This window comes from Perna viridis, chromosome 12 (assembly GCF_037379345.1).
Source record: "Perna viridis isolate PV_CMFRI_1.1 ecotype Kerala chromosome 12, ASM3737934v1, whole genome shotgun sequence".
NCBI classification, from domain to species: domain Eukaryota; kingdom Metazoa; phylum Mollusca; class Bivalvia; order Mytilida; family Mytilidae; genus Perna; species Perna viridis.
Window position 1 is genome coordinate 32,527,124 of NC_142456.1, and position 23,908 is coordinate 32,551,031.

General features: G+C 33.6%; 1 long non-coding RNA gene and 1 pseudogene across 1 annotated transcript; one reads left to right on the plus strand and one right to left on the minus strand.

Annotated features, from left to right (window-relative positions):
* Nucleotides 1-7,255: 7,255 nt before the first annotated feature.
* LOC148602079 (uncharacterized) lies at nt 7,256-11,788 on the plus strand. The gene is made up of 3 exons (XR_015917025.1): nt 7,256-7,459; nt 8,997-9,011; nt 11,616-11,788. It is a non-coding gene; the product is annotated as an uncharacterized LOC148602079 (long non-coding RNA).
* Nucleotides 11,789-15,246: 3,458 nt separating this feature from the next.
* On the minus strand, nt 15,247-15,824 carry LOC148602080 (uncharacterized; annotated as a pseudogene).
* Nucleotides 15,825-23,908: the final 8,084 nt, after the last annotated feature.

Consider the following 23,908-nt stretch of genomic DNA (forward strand, 5'->3'; position numbering starts at 1 on the left):
TGCAGGTCCGGGTGTCAAAAGAATAGGCCTGCAGCAGCGCTAAGCTTGTCGTAAAAGGCGACTAAATAGTGCTCAGAAACCTAGCCGGGGGCTAGGCGCTCTGCCCACAGAGCAACTGGGATGTGTGCCCCAGGTAGTGGAATGGGGTACCCCTGGCGTGTTACATGCTGGGGTTGTCAGGCTATAATACGGAAAACCTGACCGCAAACCATAGTGGTGCACCTAGTTGGGAAAGATGCCACGTTCCTCGCACATTAAAGACCCCTGCTGTGGTATTTGATAGGAGTAGGAACCTTTGCGCTCCGCCACAGGAGGCTAAATTGTCCGATCTTACCCATCCCCCCTTTTTCCAGTGGCAATCAAAATTTGTCGACCCTATTATCCTTGTGACCCTTCCTTTTTTTTTATTTCATGTTCATTATATCATCCATTTCATGTTCATTGTCTGAATATAGCTGAAATATTGCTGCTCGGACGTTAAACCCCAACAAACAAACAAACAATTTAAAGAATTTTGACTCAAACTTGTGTTGCAGCCACCACATGATAGTTATATTGAAAAATTAATCATTTTATTCATTAATTTTAGACTCTCATGGACATAAAAAGTGCTCACACTCATACAGTTTGCAAGAATATGACATTATTGAAGAATTTTGACTCAAATTAATATGTCGCAGACACCACATGATAGTTATATTGAAAAATTTAGCATTTTAGTCATTAATTTAAGACCTTCATGGAAATAAAAGTGCTCGCACTCATACATTTTGAAAGAATATGACATTTTTGAAGAATTTTGACTCAAACTAATATGTCACAGGCGCTATATGATAGTTATATTGAAAAAAATAAGTATTTTAGTCAATAGTTTTAGACCATTATGAAAATTAAAACTGCATTTTGCAGAATTTTTAGAATTGTTACTGAAATAGAGGTGTCACAGTCACTAGTATGAAACTAACATGATGATTTCTACATTTTCCATACATAAAACCATGCAGGTAAATTAATTGTAAGTGTTCATACTAATATTCCTTGCTAAAAGTGGTTTTTTGGAGAATTTTGACCGAAATATTTAGATATCAGTCACCCATTAACTGCTAAAATTGTCAATTTTAACATTTTATAGAATGATTTGTGACCCTTATATCGTTAAAAGTAGCTTTCACGCAAAAAGTACTCTGTCAATCTTGAACTTAGTGAGAATTATCTGAAAATCGGTTACCATTTTACACTTAAAACGGAAACAAAAACCTTTAATTTTATAATTAAATAATTTAATTTAATTGATATCACATGTGTATGGCAGAATGTTAACAAATTATACATGTAAACAATGATGATTTTTGAACGATGAGTGACTGGACCGAGATCGACGAAAATTTGAACATGAACGTACAAAGATCGAGTGATAGTGGGATGATGATCATGACGAGCTCTATATCTATAATTGGAAATTCAATGTAAATTTTGAAATCAAGATATTTTTTCTAACCGGATTAGGTTATTTACATTAGTCACAAAGTTTCATTTATTAATCGCGGACTTCCTGTTCTATATCACGTCACACAGAATAGAAAGATTTAGTGTCAGGAACTGTCCAGGGGTATGACAGTTTAGAACAGCTTTTCGTATTTTCTTTGTCATGAACCCGGACAGTTTCTGTCAGGATCTGTCAGGGAATAGAGCAAAATGTGCCCTGACCCAGGACTGCCTTTGTCAGATCCTGTCTGGATCTGTCAGGATTTCTGTTCTATTTGCTGTTGTAGAACAGAAATCCTGACAGATTCTGACAGAAGTTAAGAGAGATTAGAAGTGATCGCATTTGTACGTTGCAAAAGATGAGTGGCAATATGGGGCGTTTTTGGCCCCATCTCAACGGATTAAATGTTTTGGGTCATCTGGTAGAGATAACATCAATCTGGTTAATAAAGGCATTTGTTTAGTCTTTTTGAATCTTTTTCGTCGTATTGGGGCAAAAAACAATGAAAACCTTCAAAAACTGAGGATTTCTAAAAACAAAATTCATTTAAATTTTCATGTAAGGTACAGTTGATTAAATCAGTGATTTGGCTGTAAAATGATTAATTTTACTTTTCTAAGAGTAATCAATGGAACGAAAATTCTTGCGGAAATCAAAAGAATGTAATCCAGGACAAAGACCAGACATGAAAAACAGACATACACAACAAAGAACATAAAACAACTAAAATCATACATACAAAATACCAAAAGTTATTGATCAAATCTATACAAGTGGTCCTTCTTTCAGTAGATAATCAAGTTCTCTTTACATGCTTTATTTGTGCATGGAATTGTCACTGTAACTTATAGATCTACATATTTTCGTGAGTTCTGTACGAAGACCACCTTTGTGAAACATAGAGGAATTTCCGTTTTAGTTTTAAACTCATTGTATCATACTGTAAATAAGTTAACACCCTATGATATTTTCAGGGCTTTTCATGTAAACATACAACATTATTGTGATTTGAGTGTTCTTTAGGTTAAAGTTAAAGTGGAACATAACACATTGAACTTGGTGAAAAGTGACATTTGTGGTATGTAGCCTTGATTAAATATGATATAAAACGGTTTCGCTGTTAGAAATGTTTTTTCCTGAAAAACAATGTTTTAACCTTTAAAGTTGCTAAACAAGTATAATAGGATAAATGAATTGAATAGAATTGCACCTAAATAAGGAAATATATAGTTGATATGACAAACATGATAATAATCAGTGTTCAGTTCTCAAATCGTACACTATTACAAAGTCTGACGGTAAACATGTAATAAAAAACGCAAATGATATAAGCATATCACAAATCTATAAAATATACTTGCTGCAAAAGAAACGTGACTTGTGTAGTTGTAGTAAAGATCGAGAAGCAAAGGCAGGTTTTGACTGAGTGCTTGAACAGCTTTGAAGACTGCACTTACTACCGTGCATGCTTAGTCGAAATGGAACATTGAAAAAATAAATAATTGTACTTAAACATTCATTTTCGTAGGTTGTGTCAGACTACATTATTAATGTTCTTATCCATATCCGTAGACATAAAGATCTTTATACCAAAATACTGGACGAGGCATAGCCGAGGGGTGAAGAGATTACAGAAGATTTAAAAAAAATCCACATCTACGTTATTGAACCATACCATTATTCCAATAATGTCTATTTCACACTCAAAGAGTCAAAATAGGCGAAATATAAGTAACGTTTTCTTTGGCATAATATTGATTTTGTTACGAATTTTAGAGCATTGAGTCGCTTTTTAATTTTACCGAAGAGATCTAGCTTTGGTTGAACCATACAGGTACTGAAAATACCGGGTAAAACCCTCATGTTATTACGACCTTGCGTACGCATAGTTACTTGACGTTGCCAACATAATGCAAAATTTAAGTAAGTCCAACGATTATTGACTTTTTGTTACGGCACTTTTTAAAAGAACCACTGTCAAGGAAGAAAGTTCAATAAGGACCCCCTTTTGGCCTCGTAATTTGTGCATTTAAAAAAAAAAGTGATTATAGCTGATTTCAAGGTAGTAGTAGTATAGTAAAATGGTCGCAAACCCTAAATACAAGCTTTTTTTTTATAAGATTAATGACGGTATTCCAGAAATGTCATCATTCATTTATGTAACCTTTACAACAACATTAAACTTTTAATATTTCTACAATTTTAACTGGTATTAAGCAAAGAAATATAGATTTGAAAGATGGATAGATTGTTTGGTGATTGTCGACACACATTTACACCCGTGTATAATTTCAGTGAGATGCATTGTAACTGCACATTACAAGGGCAGGCAAAAATATCAAAAACTTAATTTTTCTAACATTCTTTTGAAAAATTTCTGATCAAATCCAGTGATGCAGAGATAAAATAATTGTCTTTTCAAAGAGAGAAAACATCTTTGAATGAAATTATATTGTCAGATCGGTGGGCTGTTGACATGAATGTTTCAGATTTTTCCCATTTAGTCAGATTCTTGCAAATACGTACACTTAAATAAAATACATTGATAAAACAATTTTCAATTGTACATTTATTCCTCTCGCTATCTCTATCGTGGTACATTTCAAATCATGTCCCAATACACAGTCAAATTTTATAAGTGCAAAATTAAGTCCTTGTCTTGGAAGAACACACTTTTTTGTATTCCTCGTGTTTTTACCTTAAATTAAAAAAAAATAAAAACAGGGAAAGATCCGTTAATTTTTCGATCGATGAATTAAGAGCGTAGAGGATGCACATGTAACCTTGCAAAAGCAATTTTGTGTCCATTCTTTTTAGGAAAATAGTTTTTGTCAAGTATATCCAAATGGTACTCGCATGCTGATTAAGAACATATTATTAACATAATCATTTCTGATTTACGATGAATTAATCATTTAGTTTTAATCAACTGAAATTTTAATATCAATGAAATTCTTGTTACCGGCCCCAGGTTGGAAGAACAGTAAACATTTTTCAGGAACTCTTTTGACTTCGGTAAGTATCTAAATGTTTTTTTAATAATATAAAGGAAGAATAATCTAGGGAACCAAGATTCTATCGGAAATCAAAAGCGGGACAAAGACCAGAAAATAAAAACAGACAAACACAACAAAGTACATAAAGTACTTAAATAATACATACAAAGTAACAAAAGTAAATAAGCAACTTGGACTCCACTGAAAACTGGGAGCATGGACCAGGTGCACCGGTAGGGTAAGCATCCTCTACTTTTCTAGAAACACCCGCCGCCGAGTTACTCATGAAAAGTCAAATCCGGGTAGACGAAAGAGGAGAGGAAAACTATTACACGTTGAACAAATCAGTTATCATGGTGCAGATGAACAATACTTACAATTTACAACAATAAGCTTGTGTTCATACATGTCCCGTTCTATCCTTTTAGCTTATCCCTATTTTTACAATTTAACGATTATTATAGGTGTAAACATTCAAACTATTGATAAAAATTGATTCAGCACATGAGTACTATGATTTTACATTAACTTTATATGTTGTTGGATACTTGTAAAGGGTCAATCGAAAATCTTTAATATAAATGTATGACAGGTCTACATTAATATGTATTAAATGTATATATTTTTTCTCCCATTCTTAGGCTTCATTCATCCCACACGAGCGAGTGATTAAAAGTTTGTAATTTCCCGCCACGTGCCGGGATATTAAAATGTCGCGTGAAGTCTCCCACGCTTACCACGCTTACAACGCTTACCATGTTTACAGTTGTTATTTATATTGTTGATCAATTAAATACTTGTTGATTTACGAATTTTATACATATATATTTTAAAAGATTAGTTGGTAGTGTATCAACTAATCATAATGGTGGTGATATCGATGACGCAATGACTTGATGGCTAGAGGGGAGGTCCTTGATGACATAGTTGATGTTGGGAGAATTAAGTGTGTGTGTTTAATTTATTTTGATGGTTTATTCATGGGAGAAACAGATTCTCCCTCATGTATCTCGGGGATTAAAGGATTTTCCCACTCTCGATAGCTCGATAGTTAAATTTTAGATTTTAACTATCTCGAGTGGAGAAATCCTGTATTTCCCTCGAGATTGAAGGAGAATCTATATATTTTTTATAACAAATAGACCGAGAAAACCCATGAATAAATTTGAGTTGAATGTCGTTTTTTATTTTTTATTTTATTTTTATAGTGTCTATTAAAGTAATTTTTACTCTAACTTTTTTAATTCTTTTAATGATGGTTAATTAATCGTAACTAGCAAACTGCCATGGAATATATTTACTTGTTGGTAATATATAGGAGGTAGACCTAGGGTAAGGGGCACAACTCTTACAAATCACTGGAACGTTTGTATTCAGCATTTTACTTCAATCTAATGTAAGCATCAAAGTAACTTGGACTGATTTCATTCCGTTTCAAATGAAAACTTAAAAGACTTTAGTGAAACTGAATGTGATACGAACATATCACGAATTTCATGAGTGATGTCCCTTACCCTAGGTCAACCTCCTTAAATCTTTGTTCCTTTTTCCTCAACATCAATATATACATCAATATGAATGCTTTGGATACTCTGAAACATTATAATTTCTTTTTCGAAATCTGGAAACCTGTTTTTTTTTGTACAACATCGATTAACTGTAACTGTTCTTTATAAGATATACATCAACGCCTTTGGGTCATAGAGAAGTAATGTCAATGATAAATGAATTAGTTACCAATCTGTTGACCGTTTTGGACTTTTGGGTAAGATTTTTCGTTCCTTCGGATAATTTCACATGACCATGAATATTTCAAGGGATTATTCCGTATTTGTTAGTTAAGTATCCCCCCTTGGTGTACCTTCAATTGTGGTCGATAGAAACTTTGAATATATATTCAAGTTTATGAATCCCACTTACAAATCATTGTTATCATTTTGTAGGATTTTTGCCCCAAATGTTCAAATAACAAATATAATATACATATATATACATTTTGTATCAACGCATAGATAACCATTATAAGATGCATTCTAGTTTATATTTAAAGCCTTTAGAATTTCAACATGAAGATAATACTACATTCATTTGTAGCGGATCACTGTAAGGGGAGTATCCTCCTTTAACGGCTTGATAAATAATGCAATGCAGAGGACGCACGTTTGATTTGAAATTATTAACGCTGTGGTCTCTGATGTAGCATTTATTCATATACCTTTATGTCCCCTTTAACTGATTAGGATGAAGGGCAATTCCAATTTTTTCAGTGAAGTCTACATTAGATTTGTTTTTCCTAAGGTTGTATGTGTACAACCCGTTTGTAAAATAATTTCAAGAATGTACGATTAACGCTTGTGTAACCCAATCACAAATTTAACAGTTGACATATTTTTGTAGTAAGTTTTATATTGAATTATAAAGAAAGTTAACACAACACCCTCCATGGTTTTGATGGGTCTACATGTGTTTTTTTGCAATGTAAGCGTAATCGAATTTTTTGTTCAAAATATTTTTAAGATGCAACAGGCGTATTGAAGATTATTGGTACAAAACAACTTCCAGATTACGATATACTGGTTTTTATACAATTTTGTAAGATCTTTATGTAGCTTCAAATATCATCAATAAATTTTTATGCCATTATACTCGAAAAATGACAATATAGCGAACGATTAAATTACTGAAAATACATTTTCGATTTTTCCTCATATTCGATATCTTTCTATATATAGTAATATTATTGGAAATATATCTACATTTATATGTGATGCTTTTTTCGTCTTCATTCGAATGCTAATTTTTGTCGAAATAATATGCAAAATCTATACATTTTAATTAACCACTTTGAATAAATGTTTTCAGACAAAATATTTTATATCCAGCGACAGGTGTTGGCATTTTGCCCTTCAACATGTACACGTAAATAAAAGCAAGACGGCTACAAGTCATTTATACGATTAAGCAAGATGGACATAAGGTTTGCTTTTCTATTTTGTGTCTTATTCATAGTTGAAACGGTAAGATGATATAACATTATTTTTTGTATTATTTAACGGCGCTTTAATCTAGGCATGGATGTCGTTTGTTGAAAACGAACTGATATTATGAAGCTGTCGATTTTTTTCCACTTAATGAAAAGATGAATGGTCCAATATTCATATCTTTGCAGGAAATTAAGACACACACACACACACACACACACACACACACACACACACACACACACGTAACAATGCTGGTTAAAATAATGACTCTATTGACTATACACAGTCAAAATATAACTGATGAAAGGCTCATTTTGTTCTATTAAGTCATAGTTTGTCCATCAAAACACAATTTCTCTAACTGAATACAAAACAGTACGTTGTCTTAAAACATCAAAGGAAATCTAGTGTTGAGTAGGACAAAATATGTGTACTACAAAGTTTTTTTTGCGTTGAAGTGGACACATTTTTTCTATCTCAACACGAAAGGTGTTGACGTATACATTTTTGACAAACTCAAATGTTGGCATGGCCAAATGTCTATATTTCATTTTGTTAAGATTTATAAGAAAATGACTGATGAAACCCCTTTGTACCGTTGTGGTAGACAAAATACATTTCTCAAAGACAGATAATGAGTTGATTGTCACATTTTGTGATTTTAATAGTAAAAATACGACTGTCGATGGTTATGTCAGTAATTATTTTGTCTAGTAGTGTAAGGGTCTGAAAACTTACGAACTATCAAACCTTTGGTCGATTTTTTCTATTGCCACTGTGAGATTTATGGACATGCCTCCTTCACAAATGTCACTAGACCACGTGACAGCTAGACTATACAAAATACAGCTTGCACTGGTTGGATGATACCTCCAACACTTTTAATCTATGGTTGTAACTTAGCCCACAATGTATGGTAGTGCATGCATGACAGTTTATCTAGGTGATGTTGTTATTGAATTAATGATGATTGTCACATAAAATGAGTATCAAATATAAATATATCTCGGATCGTGAACCACTCTTTCCACCAGAATACCCCACCAGCTCATGTTTTTTTCTATCATTAACACATTTGGGTATGAAAACTTCCCAACGATGTTAGAACTTGCTAATTCGAATCAAGACGGAAGTACAACCAAAATGGCTTTCAAATTTCCCATTTCTGGCATTTTCAGGAAGTTTTCAAACCTTTTAAATAATGTGGTATTGATTTATTCATTATTTTAAGATATAATAACGACAAGATTGAGGGAGGCTTAAAAAGATTTCAAAAATAATGTAAAAGGAATTTGGCAATGTTATAATTATTAATTGGGAAGATTACAACTGTCAAACAGTAGATATGTTCAGGGTTTTTGGGTTCATGATTCGTTTGTTGAAACTGTTACACATATATTACATTTGCATCATAGTAATTAGTTATATGATGTTTTATATGTCTGACATAGAATGTTTCACCTTTTAGTGTCTGTAAAATTGATGATCAATTCTTATTTCAATGTTTTTGACACTTTTTTATACTTTCAGCTGCATATAACTATGGTGAGTGACGTTTGTGTAAAGTTGTGCCGACACAATGGACTGGGTGATACGTAATGTTCATATTTACTTGAAAGTTATATAGTTATAGCCTTTATAGATAGACACTGTTTAATGTAACGATTGACAATATTATTATTATATTATTATAAAAAATTATTATTATACTATAAAAGTTCCAATAAGAAGATTTCTGTGGGTAAAAGCCTTCCTGTTGGAGTCGATGTCTATTTCAAAAAAGTAATTATACATTTACTTAAGTGTAAATGTTTGTAAGAACCAGGCAAAATGGGAAAAATCAGAAACATGCATGTCAAAAAACCTAACGATCTGACAATAAGGATTCTTTTTATAGTTTACAAGATTATTTTTGTTTCTTCACCACTTGCTCAGTTTGTCAATAGAATGTAAATAAACCCCCCCCCCCAAAAAAAAAAAAAAAAAAAAAAAACTAAAGATTTTCACAGAGTTATCTGCTCTTGAAATGTTCATTTCAAGTGGATTTCAATACTATAAGGATATGGAAAATCTCGTCATTTTCCTTGATTCTGTAAGCGCAAATAGTCAATTTAAACTTTCAAAATGATAGGATTTTTCATACCATCTTTCGCCCACTTCCTGATTCTTACAGAGACTGACACTTAAGGTAAAAGGTGTTAACAAGCTTATTAATAAACATGATGTTGTATCATGCTATTGTGTACGATGCACTTACACTTTAGTTATATAATTTTAAAGACTCCCAGATTGGCAAAGCCTTAAGATATCTTTATGCCTTTGTTTGAAACATGATGATTCATATTAAACATGTTTGGGCATGTCTGAATCAAATCGTCGATATTTCAGAACCATTCTGTGTAAAGATCAGGCAATGAATGACACATCGTGTTTTTTAATTCAGTCTTTTGCCTCATATGTCTAGTTTGTAACAGTACTCGTCCTTGTGACGATCGACATAATCTATACACTTATCCTTATATAATGTACATGTATCAAATATATGATTTATTTTATCAAATAATTAAAGAGTAATCAAGGGAACCAAGTGCAAAACAGGGACAAAGACCCGACATGGAAAACATACATACACAACAAAGAATATAAAGTAACTAAAATCTTACATACAAAGTAACGAAAGCAAATGAGCAACTCGGACTCCACTAAAAACTGGGAGCATGGACCAGGTGCACTGCTTTTCTAGAAACACCAACCGAGTTGCTCATAAAAAACCAAGTCCGGGATAGACAAACTAAACAAAATAGACAAAATAGAAATTGAAATCGGACTGACTAATATCTAGATCTATATTTAACAGTATGTATATACAACAAGTAATATAGCGTCAACATACTTAAAAATGGAAACAAAGTTTCAGGTATATTGGATATCGTTTCAATAACCATTGAAAAAAGAATTTTACACCATATGAAATATGTATATAATTATACATACATACATAGGATCAAATTGATACAGGTAACGTAACGTAAGCTTAGAACAGCCTGAACAATTCCTAATTATGTTAGAACTGTCAAACTTAAGAACAATTTTTTGTCGTTCCCTCCGCCGTACTCGAACCGCTGTTACAGCTATTGCAACACCGCCTGCACAAAGTTAAGCGCACTAGACCACTCGGCAGCTAGGCTATATATAAATATAGTTTCGCTGGCCGGGTTATACCTTCTCATAGGATAAATCTAGATTTGTAACTTAGTACATGAGGTATAGTAGTACGGGACAGGTCATCTAGGTGTTGTTATGTATGATAGAATATCAAATTGATGCAGGGAAGATAACGTAAGCATAAAAGGGTATGAAAAATTCCCAACGATGTTAGAACTGTCAAATTTGAGAAGCAAATTCTTGTCGTTCCCTCCGCCGAAAGCAAACTCGTACCGCTGTGATATCTATAGCAACACTGCCATATATATATAATTGTGGAGGACCTGGTTAGGGGCAGTTTCAAATCTCAATAATACACAACGATGAAAGTATCCCCCAACTGAATCTTAAGAAAGTAGAAAGTTACAGATCCAATCTTCAGAGAATGGAAGATACTTATAATCTCGATATATTTTTTTTGAAATTAAAATGTTTGGATTGTGGTTATAGTTCATATTTATAATTACTGATAAATAATATCCATTTAAGCAATTCAATTTATTGTTGTAATGATATACATATAACAGCTGTGCAATATTTGTGTTTATGTACTTTTTGCCAATTTCCTCCGCAAACCTATAACCGCTTCCTGATTCATGTATCACTCCGCCAGTATATTACCCTTAGCGCAAGAGATTGTATTTTTGATTGTACGTTAAAAGCAACACCTTAAATTAATAAATTAACTTATATTGTATATAATGCCAGGGTTTTCCTCTGCTATCGGTGGAAAACAATTCAAAATCGATTCATGGGACACTACAAGGATTATAATTAAACCAAAAATTCTAGCCATCTATCTAAGAAAAAATGTATCGCTTTTTCATGGCAGGATAAAACAATAAAAGGGTATTGTATATGTACCTGAAGTTTTGGAGCAAAACAATGTACAAAAAGTATTTATCAATTGTATATAAAGCTACTTGTCAATCAATTCTTCTTTAGATGTGTGCAACCTCCCAATGAAGGTCGGGCCTTGCCGAGCAAGTCTTCCCCGGTTTTACTTCGACCGTAATATCGGACAATGTAAACTGTTTTATTACGGGGGCTGTGATGGAAACGCCAATAATTTTATTACAATAAGACAGTGTAGAGAAACGTGTGAAAGAGGAACCAAGGTAGGTTTTAGATACATTTTGTACATGAATAAGTTATTAAAGAATGATAATCAATTTTGATGAAACGGGTAAATTTTCGTATTTTAAAAGTGAAAAGTAGCTAAACTGAAAGGTTACCATTTTTGGTCTTCAGAACTTGGTTTAGACAAATATAATGCTAGAATTATCCAACTGAAGGATCAAACTGATATAAAGGGAACTTAAGAAAAATGTCTGATTTATTCAGGTTTTCAGAAATTTGAGGACCTGTTTAGTCATGTTTCATTGTAGTGCTTGATAATTTCTTGTATATTCATGAATACTAAAATTTATAGGAAGATATCTAATAACCAGCCCCTAACAAAATGAAAATTACAAATGCATTAATTCTGTTACAAAAATAACAAGGCAATCAACAAGTTCAGTAACCAGTAACTCACAACATACATTTTTGTTCATGTAACTAAATGTAAGCGCTTATATATTGTCGACCGAAGACAAAATCAAACAAGTTTCACGTTTCCTGACTTTGACACTCTTATTCATGATTATACAGATTAAGGAGTAACCGTTTGATTTTGAAAGGGGGTGTCAGATATGCTATCCTGCTTTTTAATTTCGAGCAAATAAAGGTCCTGTCTTTTTAACTCATGGACTGTCAATTTTGCTTTTTTTAATTCTTGAAAATTTCAGTCCGATGTTTTTAAATCAAATTTGATCCTAGCCCAATCCTCCTCTCCAATAAAAAGCAAATGGTAGCCCCTTTCAACAAACAAGAAACTACGATTGCATAAAAAAACATGGTGAAAGGAGTATTCAACCATAATATTCTATGTAGGTAAATTTTGTTCTACAGATAAATCGTATATCATGTCTACACATATTTACGCTACTTAATATGGAGTAGGCATTGCCTAAATCAAGGAGCACAGAGAGCTTTACCACACGTGTACTGTCTGTGCGAGATTCGTTAAAATAATAACATCCACGTGTTTCCCGAAGTTTTTTTTACAACATCAGATTCACTTCTTTAAATAAGTAAAAAAAAGTAAAAGACCTCAAAACTATCAGAAATGATTTATTTATTTTTACTGAAAAGTAACCTATATTTTTTATATTTATTTGATTGAAGGAAATAATGAATTTTCTCCGTAAGGACAGTCACCTTTTGTTACTTCCGGGACGTGGTTTTTTTTCGTTTGTATATTGGGGAACCTTACGGGAAATTTAGAAAATACACGTAATAACCGTAGATCTCACTCCGCTTCGCGGTGCTTGCTAATATCTCTTATTTTTTCAGAGAAAATGACGTGATGACTTGTTAATATGGTAAAAATCCAATGGAGGTTGACCATGTGTTCCACGTTCAGATTATTAATAAATAGAATATTTAACTAACAGTGCATCGTTTCTTTTGACGGAAAAAATAGAGTTATTTTTGGTGGCTGTGGTTCTATCCTGCCTATTTATTTCGGGAAATAAAGATCCTGTATTCTTACCTCTTGGACTGTCGACATTGCTTTTTTTTTATTCATGAAAATTTCAATCTGACCTTTTTATTTCAAAGTTGATCGTAGCCCCCCCCCCCGCCTTCTTCCCGAATAGAAACCAAATGGTAATTCCCTTAAATTATCTCTTTAAAAAAAGACACGCTGAAAGGAGTTTAAAACAATAATAATCTATGTAGGTAAAAATATAACGATGACTGTAATCTACCGTCCATGTAGATGTCAAAGAGGGCCCCAAGTCCTATCTCAAGAGTTCTTTTTCCCGTAGTGATATTAATTCGAATGTGGATTCTGTAAAAATCGAAATATCTTCTAAAAACCCTTAATTCAAGATTATTATCAGAATTCAATAGCATTAAAATCGATGATTTTTCAATTCTTTATACTTCTTCTATTTCCCATAATCACTTAAAATCCCGACTCAATAATATTATACACCGTTGTTACTACAGAAACGTCGGTACAACTAGATACATGGTAGAAATTCCTCATACATTGTGAAAAAAAATATCCTCCAAATTTTTCCAGGAAGTTTTCAAAATGCTAGAACTTTTTATTCCAGTGTGGTGGTCGCGTTTTACAACAAACGGTTTGTCATTTCAATGGGAACAAATTGTGCTCCTCTACTTGCTGACCTATTCCTTCATTCTTATGAGGCTGACTTCCTAGCTGACCTGATCCAGAAGAAGGACAATCGTTTTGCTAGATCCTTTAATCTCAATTTCTGCTATATAAATAATGTATTATCGTTAAACAATCCTAGTTTCGATGATTTTATACATCGCATCTACCCTAAAACATTTGAGATAAAGGATACTACAAACATTATATACTTGACATATCTTGACAAACACTAAGAGATCGATACTAAAGGAAAACAAATAACCAAACTATACGACAAACGCGATGACATTTCTTTCCGTATTGTCAATTTTCCTTTCATCTGTGGCAACATCCCTTTAGCACCTGCGTATGAAGTCTTCATATTACAACTCATACGTTATGCCAGAGCCTGCCATATCTACGCAGACGTTTTGTATATCGCGCTAGACTTCTTACAATTAGGTTTCTGGAACGGGTTATGTTGCTACAAGATTGAAGTCTTATAGTTTTATGGTCGTCATCATGAACCATGAAAACTGATGTGTTCAACATATCACATTGTAATTACCAAGTTTCCTCTCACTTGAAATTTATTTACAAATCTATAGTTCGACTGATATGGTGTCTATAAGACTATTTCGTGTTAATTGTGGATATTTGTACATTGAGCATGCTAAATGACCATTGCACAGAAAACAAGAAATTGGCTATTGATTTAATTATTTCAATTAATAAATATGTAAAGTATTAGCATCGTAAGTTATATTTCTTTTGATAATTAAGAGTAATCAAGAGGACATGATTCTAGGGGGAATCAAAAGAATGTAATCCAGGGACAAAGACCAGACATGGAAAACTAAGTACATAAAGTAACTTTAGTAAGTAAAATAATACATATACAAAGTAACAAAAGTAAATGAGCAACTCGACAAGCTCTGGCATAACGTATGAGTTCTGATATAAAAATCTATACGCAGGTGCTAAAGGGATGTTGCCACATCACAGATGAAAGGAAAGTTGAAAATTCTGAATGAAAAGTCATCACGTTTGTCGTAAAGTGGTCAATAGTTTTCCTGTATATTTGGAAGATGATTTACAAATTATGAGGAATTTCTACCAAGAACTATATATTTGTTTCTAGGTGTACAACCTTTTTAAGAAACAACGATGTATAACGTTTTTGTAATAAGATATTATTATATCATGTTGTATTTAAACAAATAGCAGCCATGAATGAAATTAGACTTAGTATATACGATTAGACCAACCAAAAATGAATATATTTTAAAACTGTAAAGATGGATTAAAACCATATCTTCCTTCTGTAGCTGACCATAGATAATCACTGAAGTCATCTTCTGTTTAATGTTAATTATCAATACACCCAAGTGTAAAGACGTAGGATAGTCGAACAGCAAACTCCTTGAAAGACTCTCCTGGCAACTGAACAGAATTCCTGAACTTCCCTCGATAAGCCTCAGAGGTTAACTCATACCTGACTAAAATAGCAGTTTTTATCTTGTCATACCGTTTACTATCCTCCTCACTTAGCCTAGAATATGCCTCAAGAGCTTTACCATACAAAAGAGGAACGAGTCTAAGTGGCCATTCACTTTGAGGAATTTTATGCAATGTAACAAGTTTTTCCAATGATCTCAAAATACACCCGGATCTTGACCTCCTTGAAGTTTTGGCAATTTAGATTTGATGTTCCCTGATTTTTGTATCCTACTACTGATACCTCCCTGTGCTAACTCCTTTTCTCTAACTTCTAATTCTCCAAGTCTTACACTTTTTTCCATCTCTACTTTCCTCATTTCTCTCTCAGCTGCTCTCTCTGCCCTTTGTGCATTCTGCATTTCCCTATACATCTCTAAACAAGTAGATACAGACTCACCCTTCTCAATCAAATCAGTAACCCACTTCGGTCAATTTTCTGACGTCATTTTGCCAACAAATCCTACAAAAACTCAATAATATTTCGCACAGTTTGATTGGCAAACAAAAAACAAAACACTTCTGATCAAAATATCAATAAACCCTATAATTGTTGGACCTGTGACGATCCCACCGCTGCCACCATTGTAAAGACGTAGGATAGTTGGATTGTCAGTTGGCCAGCATTCATAGAGACAAAAGCAAAAAATAATATTTTACTAAAACTAAATAAACTGAACAAATCAAACAAAACTAAACATATATATACAACATGCAAATGAACATAAGTAAATGGGCATGCAAATGAAAGTAAGTAAATGGGCATGCAAATGAAAGTATGTAAGCACACAAAAGTCACAGTTCACACACAGTAAACAAACTAAAAATTGGTGTAGTAAAATCTAATAGATTATTCAATCATCATCTCTCACCATAGCTTCTACGGTACACCATAATCGATGGTCAAGATCTAGGACGCAACGATTTCTGTAGACTTTCAATATAAATTCAAACTAAATTTCACCATTTCAATATATATTCATTTCTGATTCTCATGGCACACTATAATTTTCATTTCTCATATAAATCAACCCAATTTATCATTCAAATTGACCAATACATACTTTTCGATACAATATTTCAACATGTCACCATATACACCGACGGAAAACTAATTTCAGCCATTTTCACTGTGTAACAAATGGAACTGTAGAATATATTAATGCAACATCCCAACTAAATTAACGCCAACTATCGCTGACTATAAATATTACACCATCCGCTAAATTACGGAAATATGGGTCGTTGTTCACCGTACAAAACTGACATTAACATACGGTATTTAGGTAGATCTGTGTCAAAAACTAGGACGATAGCATTTGACAATATTTACGTTGTTTCCTTCAAAACGGAGCAGAAAGCTGGAAAGGAAAAACCCCTGAAACAAATAAATTAACCCAAAATAATTAAATGTTCACTCAAAAATGGAATTTAAACGATAAACTGACCCGCCACGTGAGAATTTAAACTAAAGGCCTGTCCGACACGCCATACAACGACAAAAATATCTACACGGTCACAAACAGAAATAAAACGCTTACCTGAGCAGATTCAACATATTTTCCTGTGAAACTCTATGTCCTGAACTGACAATTCTGAGACCTCACCAAATATGTGAATTGCAAACTTGGACACAACACGTCCAGTCACTTCAAAATCTAAATGTGCTCTGCCTAACCGCTTTACCTGTATAAATCACCCGTGCTTATACGCACCTGTTTGGCGGGAAAATCATTGAGCGGTTACTACTTACCTTAAAAAAAAATGCCAAGATATTTGTGAACTACATCATCTATTTCAAACTATGGGCAAAATAATAAATTAGTAAATGCAAAAAATGAAAATAATATAATGAAGTTCGTTACACCAAGTTTGGTTTTATGTTAAAATTTTGGTAGTTCCCACTTTCTGGTTAAATGCTTGATAGCAACATAACTGAGTTTGGGTTTTATTACTACTGGTAGTTCTCATATTTTCTGTTAAATATCATGACCCTTGAGTCATGGTTTTTGTCAATATCATCACACTTAAGTCATGGTTTGTATAAATATCATCACACTTGAGTCATGGTTTTTGTCAATATCATCACACTTGAGTCATGGTTTTTATAAATATCATCACACTTGAGTCATGGTTTTTGTCAATATCATCACACTTGAGTCATGGTTTTTGTCTTCCCTGGTGGTTATTATTGTTGTGGTTTTAAGCAAGGTATCATCATTAGTGGTTCTCATTTTCTGGTTTGAAATAAAATATTACAGATAGTGATTCCACATTTTCTAGTTTAAGCTAAATAACAATACTAATTAACCTGTGGTTCTGATTTCTGGGTTTATATTTAAACTACATATAAACACCGATGATTCTCATTTCCTTGTTCAGCTTAGCTAATATAATATATCACGCTAGAGGTTGACGTTACAATAACGAAATTAATATGAGAGTTGTCGTTCTTAGCGTTATCATGGAACAGCTAAGAAAAATGCAAAATGTGATTTATACCGGTGCACCTGGTCCATGCTCCCAGTTTTTAGTGGAGTCCGAGTTGCTCATTTGCTTTTGTTACTTTGTATGTATGATTTTAGTTACTGTAAAAGTTTAACTTATAAATCATTTGTTGAAGATGGTTTGGAGTATTTCGAGACGAATAGAATATTTGTAACTGGACATAATAGAGACAATCTATAAGGGACTGTTTTAGCAGTGAGATTGAATGCTTCAAATATGTAACATAACATTTATTTTACAGGTTAGGGGGATAATCACTGGACAGTTGTTTTTTACTTAGCTGTTGTAATGGTCACTGGACTGTTGGTATTTTGGCCTATGATTGTCACTGGACCGATGTTACTGGTATTACATGCTTTCATTGGACGTGTGGTAGTTACTTGTATTATGATGGTCACTGGAAATAAGATTTATTATGTTCACTGGACTTGGAGTACTTTTAGTCATTGGACTGCGTCGTAAAGGTCACTGGATCACCTGAAGTCATTAGAAATTTACAAAGTAAATTTAAAATAGATTACAATTATAAATAAAAAACAAAACAAAACAAAAAAACAAAACAAAACAAAAACAAAAACAAACAAACAAACAAACAAACAAAAACAAAAAAAACCCCAAAAAACAAAAAAACAACAAAAAAAACCGATTTTTTCTTAAATTATCTTTGCTACAGAAATTTGTCGCTGCCGTTTTCTGGAAGCAGAGTCATATTATTTCTCATCCACAGTTGAAAATACTCTTTCAAAAACTTTCATCTACAGTATTAGATTCGAGAACTAAAACTACAGTGTCAAATTACATCGAGTATTTTAAAAGATTTATGCAATGGACAAGAAATTATTCAGAGATAACTTCGATACTACCTTGTAATGAGTTATACATTAGCTTATATTTGCAACATCTATTAGATATGAGTAGTCATTTCAGTGTTGTTGAAGCAGCATTTCTTAGAAAATCAAGCAGATTTGTATTACGCTCTAAGAATGAAAACATATCATATACACGATAAGTGATAAGAGAGGCTCTTCATAGCAAAGAATGTTCCGAAAAAGAGTTTACATAGCTTTCGTTCAGGTGGAGCGACTATGGCAGCTAGAAATGGTATACACCGGTTTGAGTTTCGCGGGTAGTATACAAAAGAGATGATCACGTTTTTTCAGTTATCGAGGTTGGGCGGTGACCACGTACCTGCATAGTGTAGACATATTTACAGTGTTAATTAATTATGTAATCAGAGGTCAATTTCATTTTTATTGATCATAATATTTGTTTATATTTTAAATATTCTGTAATGCCAGTGTATTTAATGGGCAGGACTGTAACATTTTTTCCTTTATTGGACGTTTTGTGGAAAGATTCCGATTTTTCAGTGATGTCGTTCTGGGCAGTAATTCTTTTTTTTTAATATGTTTTGTATATGTAATTAAAATATTAAATCGACATGGTCACCGTGCCTGACAAAATCAGAAATGTGTTATTATTTTATTAAAAAGTGATAGAAGCGTAGCTTGGATTTGGATTGTAGATTGCAGAAAATTAGCATAGTTTGCATATAAATAATTTATGTTCGATTGAACAAGTGGATTTAGAACATAATTTTTTTTCTTTTGCATATAAATATTTTTTATTTTCTTCCTTTGCTTTTCTAACTCATCAAAAATAAATACAAAAAGAAAATTAGGCACTTAATAATTTCATGTTATGAATGTACGTAAATTTAAGAACATAGAGATCTCATGAAACAACAGCCTGTTGTCATATTAAGACATATTCAAATGAACAATTTCCTCATCTCTGAACTTATTTCAATATTCTGTAAGATTTAGACATCAAACAGGCAATGAGACAATGAGACAGCTTTTAATCTACAACAGATTATTTCTTTGACATTGTAACAGTTGGCGGTCGAGGCGGATTTGATACTAACTGGCAATCATTGATTCTACATCGGAGTCAATATGTGGCCACCAACTTTTTCACGTAGTAACTGCTTTGTTTTAACTACTCCCTGATGCGATTCGTGAGCAAGACTAAGAACGTGTTTTCGCTGATTACTTGGGATCACTATTTTTGCCCCTTTGAGGATTATAGAGTTCTGTACTGTTAGTTCTTTGCGGACAAGATAAAATGGTTTCATCTGTCCTTGTTTAGACCACTTGTTTTTCGCAATACAATTTCGAATTTGATTCATTGTTTTGTCTCGTGCGGATGCATTTTCAATTTCTTTCAAAGTCATCGCTTTCGGACATACACTGACTGCAATATAATTAACGTAATGTTCTTTTTCATTACTATCATCTCCTACACTGCCTTTCATTGGCGAACGTGACAATATATCAGCTGCATTTAAATATCCTGGTCGGCATTTCGCTGTGAACCTGTGATTTTGTAGGTTTAGAGTCCATTTTGGAATGCGTGGCGGCGCTTCATGTGCTGCGGTAAAAATTCGTTCTAAAGGTTTGTGGTCAGTAAATACGGTAAACTCCATTCCATACAAAAACACATTGAAACGACGGATTCCCAGTAAACTCCTAGAGCCTCACGCTCTGTTTGTGAATACCTTCTTTCTATGGAGCTTAATGTTCGACTTGCGTAGGCCACTGGCCTATAGTCACCATTGGTTTGCTTTTGTGTTAAGATCGCTCCTATACCAAAAGGAGACGCATCCACGATGATACTTGTTTCGGCATTTTGGTTGTAGGATGCCATGACTTCGGCACTTGTGAGTAATTGTTTTAGTGTTTCAAATGCTGTTTGTTGTTCAGCAGTCCAGTGCCATTCAACCTCTTTTCTTGTCAACTTGCGAAGCGGTTCTGCAATTGTTGCGAAATATATTTAGCACAAAAATTAACTTGCTGGTGTCGTTGGAATCTCGAAATTACGCACTGCTTCGATCTTGTTTGAATCAGGTTGGACACCATCCTTTGATAATAAATGTCCCATGAATTTCAATTATGTTTTGTTGAACTCGCATTTGCCTCGGTTCAAGATTAGATTCTTTTCAAGGAGTCGGGTAAGCAATGTACGAAGTGTTTTATCATGTTCTTCTTGGTTTTCCGCATAGATAATTATATCGTCGGCAATATTTTTACAACCAGGTATGTCTTGTATTGTCTGCTCAAAAACACGTTGGTGTAACTCGGGTGCGGAATTAATTCCAAACATTAGTCTCTTGTATCTGTACAGGCCTTTGTGACATACGAATGTGGTGATATAATTCTATCTGATGAAAAGATTGGTTTAGATCTAGTCGTAGCTTGGATTTGGATTGTAAATTGCAGAAAATTAGCATAGTTTGCATATAAATAATTTATGTTCGATTGAACAAGTGGATTTAGAACATAATTTTTTTTCTTTTGCATATAAATATTTTTTATTTTCTTCCTTTGCTTTTCTAACTCATCAAAAATAAATACAAAAAGAAAATTAGGCACTTAATAATTTCATGTTATGAATGTACGTAAATTTAAGAACATAGAGATCTCATGAAACAACAGCCTGTTGTCATATTAAGACATATTCAAATGAACAATTTCCTCATCTCTGAACTTATTTCAATATTCTGTAAGATTTAGACATCAAACAGGCAATGAGACAATGAGACAGCTTTTAATCTACAACAGATTCTTTCTTTGACATTGTAACAGTTGGCGGTCGAGGCGGATTTGATACTAACTGGCAATCATTGATTCTACATCGGAGTCAATATGTGGCCACCAACTTTTTCACGTAGTAACTGCTTTGTTTTAACTACTCCCTGATGCGATTCGTGAGCAAGACTAAGAACGTGTTTTCGCTGATTACTTGGGATCACTATTTTTGCCCCTTTGAGGATTATAGAGTTCTGTACTGTTAGTTCTTTGCGGACAAGATAAAATGGTTTCATCTGTCCTTGTTTAGACCACTTGTTTTTCGCAATACAATTTCGAATTTGATTCATTGTTTTGTCTCGTGCGGATGCATTTTCAATTTCTTTCAAAGTCATCGCTTTCGGACATACACTGACTGCAATATAATTAACGTAATGTTCTTTTTCATTACTATCATCTCCTACACTGCCTTTCATTGGCGAACGTGACAATATATCAGCTGCATTTAAATATCCTGGTCGGCATTTCGCTGTGAACCTGTGATTTTGTAGGTTTAGAGTCCATTTTTGAATGCGTGGCGGCGCTTCATGTGCTGCGGTAAAAATTCGTTCTAAAGGTTTGTGGTCAGTAAATACGGTAAACTCCATTCCATACAAAAACACATTGAAACGACGGATTCCCAGTAAACTCCTAGAGCCTCACGCTCTGTTTGTGAATACCTTCTTTCTATGGAGCTTAATGTTCGACTTGCGTAGGCCACTGGCCTATAGTCACCATTGGTTTGCTTTTGTGTTAAGATCGCTCCTATACCAAAAGGAGACGCATCCACGATGATACTTGTTTCGGCATTTTGGTTGTAGGATGCCATGACTTCGGCACTTGTGAGTAATTGTTTTAGTGTTTCAAATGCTGTTTGTTGTTCAGCAGTCCAGTGCCATTCAACCTCTTTTCTTGTCAACTTGCGAAGCGGTTCTGCAATTGTTGCGAAATATATTTAGCACAAAAATTAACTTGCTGGTGTCGTTGGAATCTCGAAATTACGCACTGCTTCGATCTTGTTTGAATCAGGTTGGACACCATCCTTTGATAATAAATGTCCCATGAATTTCAATTATGTTTTGTTGAACTCGCATTTGCCTCGGTTCAAGATTAGATTCTTTTCAAGGAGTCGGGTAAGCAATGTACGAAGTGTTTTATCATGTTCTTCTTGGTTTTCCGCATAGATAATTATATCGTCGGCAATATTTTTACAACCAGGTATGTCTTGTATTGTCTGCTCAAAAACACGTTGGTGTAACTCGGGTGCGGAATTAATTCCAAACATTAGTCTCTTGTATCTGTACAGGCCTTTGTGACATACGAATGTGGTGATATAATTCTATCTGATGAAAAGATTGGTTTAGATCTAGTCGTAGCTTGGATTTGGATTGTAAATTGCAGAAAATTAGCATAGTTTGCATATAAATAATTTATGTTCGATTGAACAAGTGGATTTAGAACATAATTTTTTTTCTTTTGCATATAAATATTTTTTATTTTCTTCCTTTGCTTTTCTAACTCATCAAAAATAAATACAAAAAGAAAATTAGGCACTTAATAATTTCATGTTATGAATGTACGTAAATTTAAGAACATAGAGATCTCATGAAACAACAGCCTGTTGTCATATTAAGACATATTCAAATGAACAATTTCCTCATCTCTGAACTTATTTCAATATTCTGTAAGATTTAGACATCAAACAGGCAATGAGACAATGAGACAGCTTTTAATCTACAACAGATTCTTTCTTTGACATTGTAACAGTTGGCGGTCGAGGCGGATTTGATACTAACTGGCAATCATTGATTCTACATCGGAGTCAATATGTGGCCACCAACTTTTTCACGTAGTAACTGCTTTGTTTTAACTACTCCCTGATGCGATTCGTGAGCAAGACTAAGAACGTGTTTTCGCTGATTACTTGGGATCACTATTTTTGCCCCTTTGAGGATTATAGAGTTCTGTACTGTTAGTTCTTTGCGGACAAGATAAAATGGTTTCATCTGTCCTTGTTTAGACCACTTGTTTTTCGCAATACAATTTCGAATTTGATTCATTGTTTTGTCTCGTGCGGATGCATTTTCAATTTCTTTCAAAGTCATCGCTTTCGGACATACACTGACTGCAATATAATTAACGTAATGTTCTTTTTCATTACTATCATCTCCTACACTGCCTTTCATTGGCGAACGTGACAATATATCAGCTGCATTTAAATATCCTGGTCGGCATTTCGCTGTGAACCTGTGATTTTGTAGGTTTAGAGTCCATTTTGGAATGCGTGGCGGCGCTTCATGTGCTGCGGTAAAAATTCGTTCTAAAGGTTTGTGGTCAGTAAATACGGTAAACTCCATTCCATACAAAAACACATTGAAACGACGGATTCCCAGTAA